Source organism: Magallana gigas, chromosome 6 (assembly GCF_963853765.1).
Source record: "Magallana gigas chromosome 6, xbMagGiga1.1, whole genome shotgun sequence".
In the NCBI taxonomy this organism is placed as follows: Eukaryota; Metazoa; Mollusca; class Bivalvia; order Ostreida; family Ostreidae; genus Magallana; species Magallana gigas.
In genome coordinates, this window is record NC_088858.1 from 24,766,540 (window position 1) to 24,775,714 (window position 9,175).

Consider the following 9,175-nt stretch of genomic DNA (forward strand, 5'->3'; position numbering starts at 1 on the left):
TGGCATGTCTAGTTGTGAATAAAAATGCTACAAATCATCCATTTACCAAAAAAAGAGCAATTTCTGAGCATCAGTGATGATTATTTCAAATATGTGTAAGAAATGACCCTAGAAAATTGCCACAAATTTCATAATATTAGGTAAAATATTTTAAACTATAAATGCTTTTTATGACAATCAAAATAGGGGGAGTGTAATACATGTAAGAGTATTTCTAAGTGATTTGATGCTTTTATCATGGTAATATTATGTAGATGTATGTAGTACTGAATAAGGTTTCTTATTCAAGGAGGTTGAACAACAATTGAATGTCTAAAAGATTAAGTTAATATGTTTTATTAAAGGAGAGCCCCATGAATCTGTGTTAAATAGAGGTGTGGGGAAATGGTAGGTTCACTTAAATGGCTATATTTTTCTTAGACCTCAATGGAATTGGCAATATGATGCATATTTTTTCTCAGAATTGCATAAGCTTTCTAATTTCATCTTTTCATAGAATTTTAGTGTAAGTTAAAGAGAGCAAGTCACACAGTTTTGGATAATAATGAGAGTAACTCCCTCCTAAATGATTATTTTTTTTAAAATGAAATATGTTTAAAGATATTAATTGTTCCTCTTGAGTTGAGAATTGTAACTCATTTTTAAAGAAGTGTTCATCCCACGGTTACCTAAGGAAGTTTTAATTTGTCCCATGCTTTTCCTTTATGAAAAAGTAATTGTCCCATGCCTGTTAAATGAACTGGGTCCCATAATAGTGATAAATTTAAGGTTCTCAAAAATTATAGCTCGATCATACAGCCTCAAAACATTAGATTTGCTCATCTGATCGACTTACATTGGAATCATTATTATATGACTGACATTTATTAGTCAAGATTGTTTTAAAATATCTACTGAATGGCGGATCAGAAGCTGGAACCCATTAATTTCTTAAATAACATTTATTTATTATGCAGTTGTATTATGTTGGTCTCAGTGGTACTTTTATGGATATTGTGAGGTTATACTATAAACACTTAAATGTTTATTCAATAGTTATGTTTCATATTAAATTTTTCCTAATACTCTAATTTAAGCATATTTTATTGAGTAATCAAATGGATTAGGCAACAGGCAAAGCCTATATAAACCCTCTCCAAAATAAAAAGTCAAGAAGTGGTGTTATAAAATAATCATAGAATATAGTATAATATAGTATGTAGTATAATTTACCAGTTTACAGAGTGATATGTTATTGATATATTTGTATACAAAACAAAGGATAATTGGATAATAAATAATAAGCTTCACTTTTGTCATATGATGATAAATTAACTTGTTGTTTAGCATATACATGAACACATTCATTCCTACATTTATAAACCCATCACCTCATTCATTCATACCGACAGACAGACATAGAATATTAGTCCTAATACTCTGCTCAATGAGCTTAAATAAAGCTCTGAATACATACATGTATTTTTAACCAGTGAACCCTAATGTTCAACAACTCTCTCTCTCTCCCCTAATGAATGATTTCGGTTTGTTTCAAAGTTAATTAATATGAACATGATTATATATACCGGGTTTGTTTTCTTTCTCTCGATTCTCTGAAAATTTTTGGCCATAGGTTTGAAAGGATTAATTCTGATTTTTAACTTGCAGTTACCTACATGTAGTACTTAATTATTTCTGATCGACTTCTTCTATTCATTGACAAGATGTTTTAGTAACTAAAAGCCTTGTATTTATGTTACTCATTATTTACTGAAGTTGTTGTCTTTCTGGGCAGTCATATGGTATATCATGTACATGAATATTGTTGTTTGACAATACACTTATTAAAATGTACATGTAGTAGTGTAACAAGGACTATTCATAAAACCACAATGTCTATTCTAGATGATGTAGATATACTGGCAGCCTATGGAAATATGCCCCCATTTACTTCATGTATATATTAACTCATATCAGTAAACAGCAGTTAGAACATGAACTAAGATGGCAAATGGATATCCACATTAAATACTCCTAAATTAAGAACATAAAAACTATCAAAGGAAAATTCTTGCCTAGAAAATTATACATCTCAATGAACATTCCTAAACATATTGTTAGCTAGATCAACAATAGCACAGTTTCGATGTGGGGTACTACCCCTGAAAATAGAGACTGCACCATTTCAGGGTGAACTTGTCTAGACTGAGTGCACATGAAAACTCTGTAGATGAAATACATGTAGAGGACACATTCCAATTTCTTCTGAAATGAACTTAGATTACAGTCTCAGGAGAAAACTTTTATTTTAAAAAGAAAAAGAAAAATTTTATACTCATGTATAATTAATATTATTCGAAGAATATAAGTTGATATATGAGTTTACTTTGTAATAGGAGTAGTAAAATAATTTGACTATAACAATTAATAGAAACGGTTCCTGACAAAAGTCTTCACTCCTAAGTTGATATATGAGTTTACTTTGTAATAGGAGTAGTAAAATAATTTGACTATAACAATAGAAATGGTTCCTAACAAAAGTCTTCACTCCCCCCCCCCCCCCCCCCCCCATGAGAGAATACAACAGTGCACAGTCTATAATAGACATGATGCCAGACTATATAATGTTTTTTAAAATGTTGCCAATTGTACTAATGACAAAATTAAAATATGGTTCTGTTCATATTACTTATAAATATTTCCTTAAAATGAAAACAATACAAGTATAGTAACAAAACTGTATTTAAACATTATCAATTTAGATCAATGCATATAGTTTTAGGAATGCAATGATTTGTATTACATTGACTATATATGATAATATACTTTTTCAACATTTTATTACTTGCACATTCATTTCATTTATAATATCTTTTTAATAACTTTTAAATATTGTGTTGATGTCAATTACAAATAAGCTTTACATGTAGCATCAAAAGTCTTTGTTGTGTTCATTATGAATTCCTTATAGATAAGTCAACTGACCAAGGAGACACATTCTGTGTATACCTAATAACTATCCTATTGTCCTAAAGCATCTACCAATTTACATGGCAGTATCTACAGGTGTCAGTCTGTGTATATTAATTAGCACCCTATTGTTCTACAAAGAATGGAGATATACACGTGTAAGACACGTGCGAGCAGAAACCAGATTGAACAGAAACACGTGACACAGGTGAACTCGCTTGGGGCTAAAATTGGGTGAAGAAAATAAATAAGAACAAACATGTACTTACTGCTCATGATAACAAAATTATTCCCCTCGTTTTTCTTCACTCCACTTCCGAGTTTTGGAAACTGTGAACCAGTTTATCAAGTTGCATGATAAAATGGAAATTTGGCACATACAAGGAGTGAATTGTGAATCTTAAGATTAATTTTGCAGTGTTTTTCATCCATTTTTAAGGTTCTTATTTTTTTTTTACTGGAAGTTCAGAAGCGAGAAAGTTTTCACCGAACACAGTCTTATCATTAAGGTCTTCCGTCTCCACGAAACAAACACAGTTTTTATTACGTGAATGTAAACATTATTAACCAATTTTGTTAACTTTAATCGTTACTAGCAATATTAATGAATTATTTAATTAATTAATCAGATAGCTTTTGGCATAAGATATTTACGTGGATCAATGCGACATATATCATTTTAAGTAAATGGTAGTTGTTTTGCCATTGAGACACCAACGTGCCTGGTTTTGCTAATCCCGTTACAATGCTATCCCGAAACGAAGATTATTATATTCACATACAAGTGTGCGTAAGTTTTAAAACACTGTTAATTATCGGACTTCTTAACCTGTATTAAACGGGATCCTACAAACTTGGGCTGATCATTCAATTAAATTATTTCGTGTAAATCCAAGTTAAATGCAATACATGCGTGATTTTGAGCATCATTTTCAAGACATGAACAAGTGCATCGGCTATAATGAAAAAATATCATTGGTTTCTAATTAGAACGTATAAATGATCATGAATTTCAAAGCTAATGCTAAGCTGAGTATCAAAAGTAAATCTAAACCGGCAGTGACAAAACGCGTATCATTGACAGGACGGACCCCCTTGAAAATTTAAATATACATGAAGAAATATCGAAAATATGCCTCTGACCCCCTGGCAAACTAAATTGTCACTCCGAACCCACCTCCCCCCCCCCCCTCCCCAAGGAAAAAAAGCTGGATCGGTGCATTCCGTGTCCATAGCACCGGTGATACATATATATACATAAATGTCCCTGGTAGTACATGTACTATAAAACATCGAAATGTAATTATTCAAGTTTTGAATAAAGAATCATAACAAGGGGTGAAATACTCTATATTTTTAAGAATATATTATTCCGAAGAAAAAATTAGCTTCGAATTTCAGTTTATTTCCTTTTTAATAAGATAGCCTTACCTTATATTTAAAATAAAAGCCTTTATAACGAAAGCGGGAGTGGCGCAGTGGCTGCGCGGAGGGCGGTGTAAGTAGCACTATTGTACTAGCGTGGGATCAAATCACGTTCGCGGCGCTGATTTTTCTCCAAAATTTCTTCATAATTAATACTTTATAATTTAGAGCAAAATTAATCACAAAATTAATCACTAGCTAATCAAGTTGAGAGAAAACAAAAATCTAGACAAAATCCACTGACTTGTGATTGACTTGTGATGTGTACACAATGACCTTCTCGATATACATGTACATTCAAAACGACATGAATACAAAAAATACAAACAGATATACAAAGCAAATATATAGGAATTGGTGAATAATATATTTACTAATTCAGCATCACAAATAAAGATCTATGAAATGGAGTATTTACGGCATGAATGCTATCAGTTTGATATTATTGAAAATTATTTGTTCTACTTACATAATATAATTATAGTTAAGGCGACATATTTAACATTATTTGATTAATTTGCTTATTCAACATGCGGAAAAGAGGTTACGAGATCAACAGGAAGGGAATTACCTTAAAAAGCTTTACAAAATAAATACCATTTTGCAGTAAAAAAATTACAAAAAATTGATAGAGCTCTGATGTTTTGACGTATCTAGTTATTTTAAGTATTGTAGATTTAGAAAATTGTATCCGTAATTATTTTGGCACAATCAAGTTTCTTTTTAGGGATTTTGGATATTCTCGTCGCCTTTTTTACCGATGATTACGATATCTTAAATGCTTGCATGGACAGATTGATGTTCATTATTCAGTTGCTGATTACATAATCTCCCTTCACACACGAATGACCCGAGACGATGTCACCGGTAAACTATAACGAAGCTACTGCTCCAGACACGTGTGTGTCTGGGGTATGTATACACATGGTACACGAGTCTGGAGAACAAAGAGGAGGTTTCACACCTCTAGACTGGTAAATTGATTTGTGTATAATTAGCTACTCAATTATTATCAGCTAAAACATAAATTAAATTAGACTGTGTAAAATAAGCATTCATTAGCTAATACACGGGTATAGTCCGTCAATCAGTGGTTAAAGAATCATGCATGAGACTATCAAAAAGAAACTAATGTTCAAAATATGCCTTAATTGTTACTTATCTTATCATTTAAAAAATGACAAAACTCACAATTCAGCAATTTAAACCTTGTTTATGTAAACATTTAAAATCAAGTAATAATGAAGTAATAATTTCGGAAGTAATTACGTCCCTGGTCTTAATTTCTTGTCCAATAAAGAACACCTTTCTTCCGAGCGCTATAGTCAGCAATTTAACTCCAAATAGCTTAAATTAAATTGTTATACTAACACCGAATCATTATTAAAACTGAAAGAAACTTTAACATATCTTGACAAAGGATGTAAATAAGTGTAAAATAAAATTCCATTATCGTATTTTCAAAGAAGTTACGAGACAAACTTCATCATGCGGCCATCTTGGACTTAAATTTCGCCTTGATCCATTAATAAATCCTCGATTGTTTGTTAAAACGTGCATGCTATTTTGATTGTTAATAGTCCGAAATCAATATTAAAATGAATAATCGGGCAATATTGATGTAATATCGGGCAGGTAGCATCGTTTTTGATTGCCCCCCCCCCCCCCACAATTCAAAAAGGATGCTACCTGCCTGAAATTACATCTCAGACCCATCCAAAAAATCTTGACAAGCAAGCAAAAAAATAAAAAATAAAGGGGAAATTGAAATCTTAAATATCCTTATTCGTGGGGGGGGGGGGGGGGGGCGGGAGCTGGCGTGGTATATATCTGTAACTTCGATTTCACTCTTAATTTCCTTAATTAATACTTACATACTCCCCCAAAAAGTGGGGGGGGGGGGGGGAGGCTCCATGATAATTCAATTTTTTATATGTAAACATGGTAAATGCAAGCTCCCCCCCCCCCCCCGATGCTACGTGCCTGGATTTTATGTCTCATACGAGGAATAGACCCCCCCCCCCCACGTTACCTTTTACAAAAAAATATTTCAAAAAATATTTCTTATAACAACAGTGCCTTGATTGATTGTCAATTTGCTACATAGGATACACATGTGATGCAAAATGTGTCACACATTTGACTAAATTCATGAAGCAAACGTTAACAAGTTTCCAAATTCGGCATTTTTGTTCAATAAAATATGGGTTTAAACTCAAACAACAGTATATTTAGTCATTCAGGGTCGATAAAAAAAAATGTTCATATATAGAAAATGCAATGCAAGAAAACAAACAGTTTTCATACGATATTCTTGTTTCTCATATTATAGTAGTGGACCCAGTGACGCCACAGTTCATCCCGCGCCAAATCGGCTTGATTAAAAATCGTTCTGAAGGTGTGAAATCGGGTTTCCCCCAAATATCTCGAAAAGTACTCATGCGACCGCAGTTAAATTTTCAGGATGTTTTCACATATAGATCTCCATCATATCAAAAATTGACCGCACTTTACATGTAGGTAGTCTAGATACCGTTTGTCCCTGGTGTACTTTAAAGCAGTTCTTAAGCAAGCAAATAATGAGGAGAGAGAGAGAGAGAGAGAGAGAGAGAGAGAGAGAGAGAGAGAGAGAGAGAGAGAGAGAGAGAGAGATTTCAAAAAATAAAATGAAACATTTGGTAAATGGTTAATGGTTAATTCATATTTAATTTCTTTTATAGGGAAATAATATTGTAACCCGTTAATTGAATTTGAAACAAAAATTTCACTTTTGTGTTATCCTAGAACCGTACATCTCGGATTTAATTACAGGTAACAAGTCTTAAACAGTCGGGGATATAATTACATGTATATATAAAACGAACCACCGAAGGATAAGAATTTTAATCAAGGTGACAGCTAGTCTGGCAATTAATGGGTTGATGTATGCAACATTGCCACCTTTGATCTTCTGTACTATGTATGTGCATGTATTTTTAAAATACACTTATTTGATATACTGTTACTTACACGTATGCAGGTAATGTACACAAGTACAGAAACTCGCTCAAGCTGAGCTCGGTGCAACCAACCAATAGAAATAGCGTTTGTGAAATTTATTAAACTTAGCGACATTTTGAAGTCTTGTTACCTTCTTACATGTATCAAAACAACAACAATCACATTGAAAAAAACCCCCAAACAGTCTCACTATAATGACTTAATCAAACTACAAAACTTGATACTGTTATTTAAGCATGATTTTGAACTCAATATAAAACATTTTTTTTCAAAGGTTATATTTTACTCTCTTTTATTAAAAAAATCCGTACAATGGGTAACATTGCGGCGTAGACAATCGCCGTTATTGACGATGTGGTTCTTGTTCTGTGCACCTGACTCCATGAAACATGATATGAGATTGTCCTAGTATTCCGAATTCTTTTAAAAGGGGGGGGGGGGGGGGGGGGGAGGGGGGGGGGGTGTATTTAACAATCGGGTTCGCAATTCAACATAATTATTACACTCCAAGATGGAAACTGGGAACATTGAGAAATGAGTACATGAGAAATATGAGAAGTTTATGAGCATTAGATATGAAAAAAAACGTCATCATTGGGTTAACATTTCGTTGTTTACAATCTGCATAAGGTATTTTTTTAGCGTTGCATTAGTACTGCACAGCAACATTTACAATGGTCATTCTTATCTGCTGAGGTAAAGAACTGCACCTGTTAGACGCTCACTATCTATACATCATTGTGCGAAATCTTCATCTCTTTTCGGATGGATTTTTAATACACTGATTTTAGGTGGGAAGCGCCTATGGTAATTACCAGAAAGAGCTATATAATATGTAATGAAATTATTAGTTCTGTCTTCCCACAAATGTTTATTTAAAAATAAAATTTGGTGTTATGACTAGTCATAACACCAAATTTTATTTTTAAATAAACATTTGTGGGAAGACAGTTCCTAAGAAATAGATAACAAGAAAGTCTAATTAGATGGATTAAAAATGAAGAACCAAATAACTATTTATTTAGGATTAGAATCTGCATTTTATAGCAAACATGCACCTACAGTATTTTGAAAAATCAACACAATACAATCTCACATGTCTTTAAAAGATTAATATCAGATGAAAATATGAAATGTCTGTACAGTTGTTGATCCAATCAATTGCCATGAGACAGAGTTTAATGTTATGTGCAAATTAAGGTGAAATAACAAAAGAAAATAATTTATTATGAGAAATCATGAGAAAGATATCTGTGATATATGGGAAAATTTATCCTATGTGAAAAATCATGGGATATATCCTATTTTCTTTATTATGTGGGATTTTTTGTCCTATATGGGAGAATTAATCCCATCTTTTATGAATGATGGGATTTTTTCTCCCACATGGGACAATTTATCCCACAATACTTTTTCTCCCATGGGATTTTGGTGGGGTTTGAGATGGGATGAAAAATCCCACCAAAATCCCATGGGATTTTGATATTTGAGAGACAATTACAAGAAAACTAGAGCAATGTGTACATTCATGCTGACATGATAGGATCAAAGTAAAATGTCCCACCAAGATATATAAACAAAAGTAAGCTATGTCCAATGGAAATGGTAGCTAAAAGCCCGGACTTTGTCATGTCCGGACTTAAATGTCGCACTGTTAGTTTCAATCTAATGTTTTCTCAGACGTCCATGTCAATTTATTCCCGCCCATTTCAAATGTTTTGACTGCAACAAGTGAAATTGACGTACGCTGTATATTTCCAATCTTGCCAGTTAATGTTCCGCGGCTTCAGTAAGGCATTTT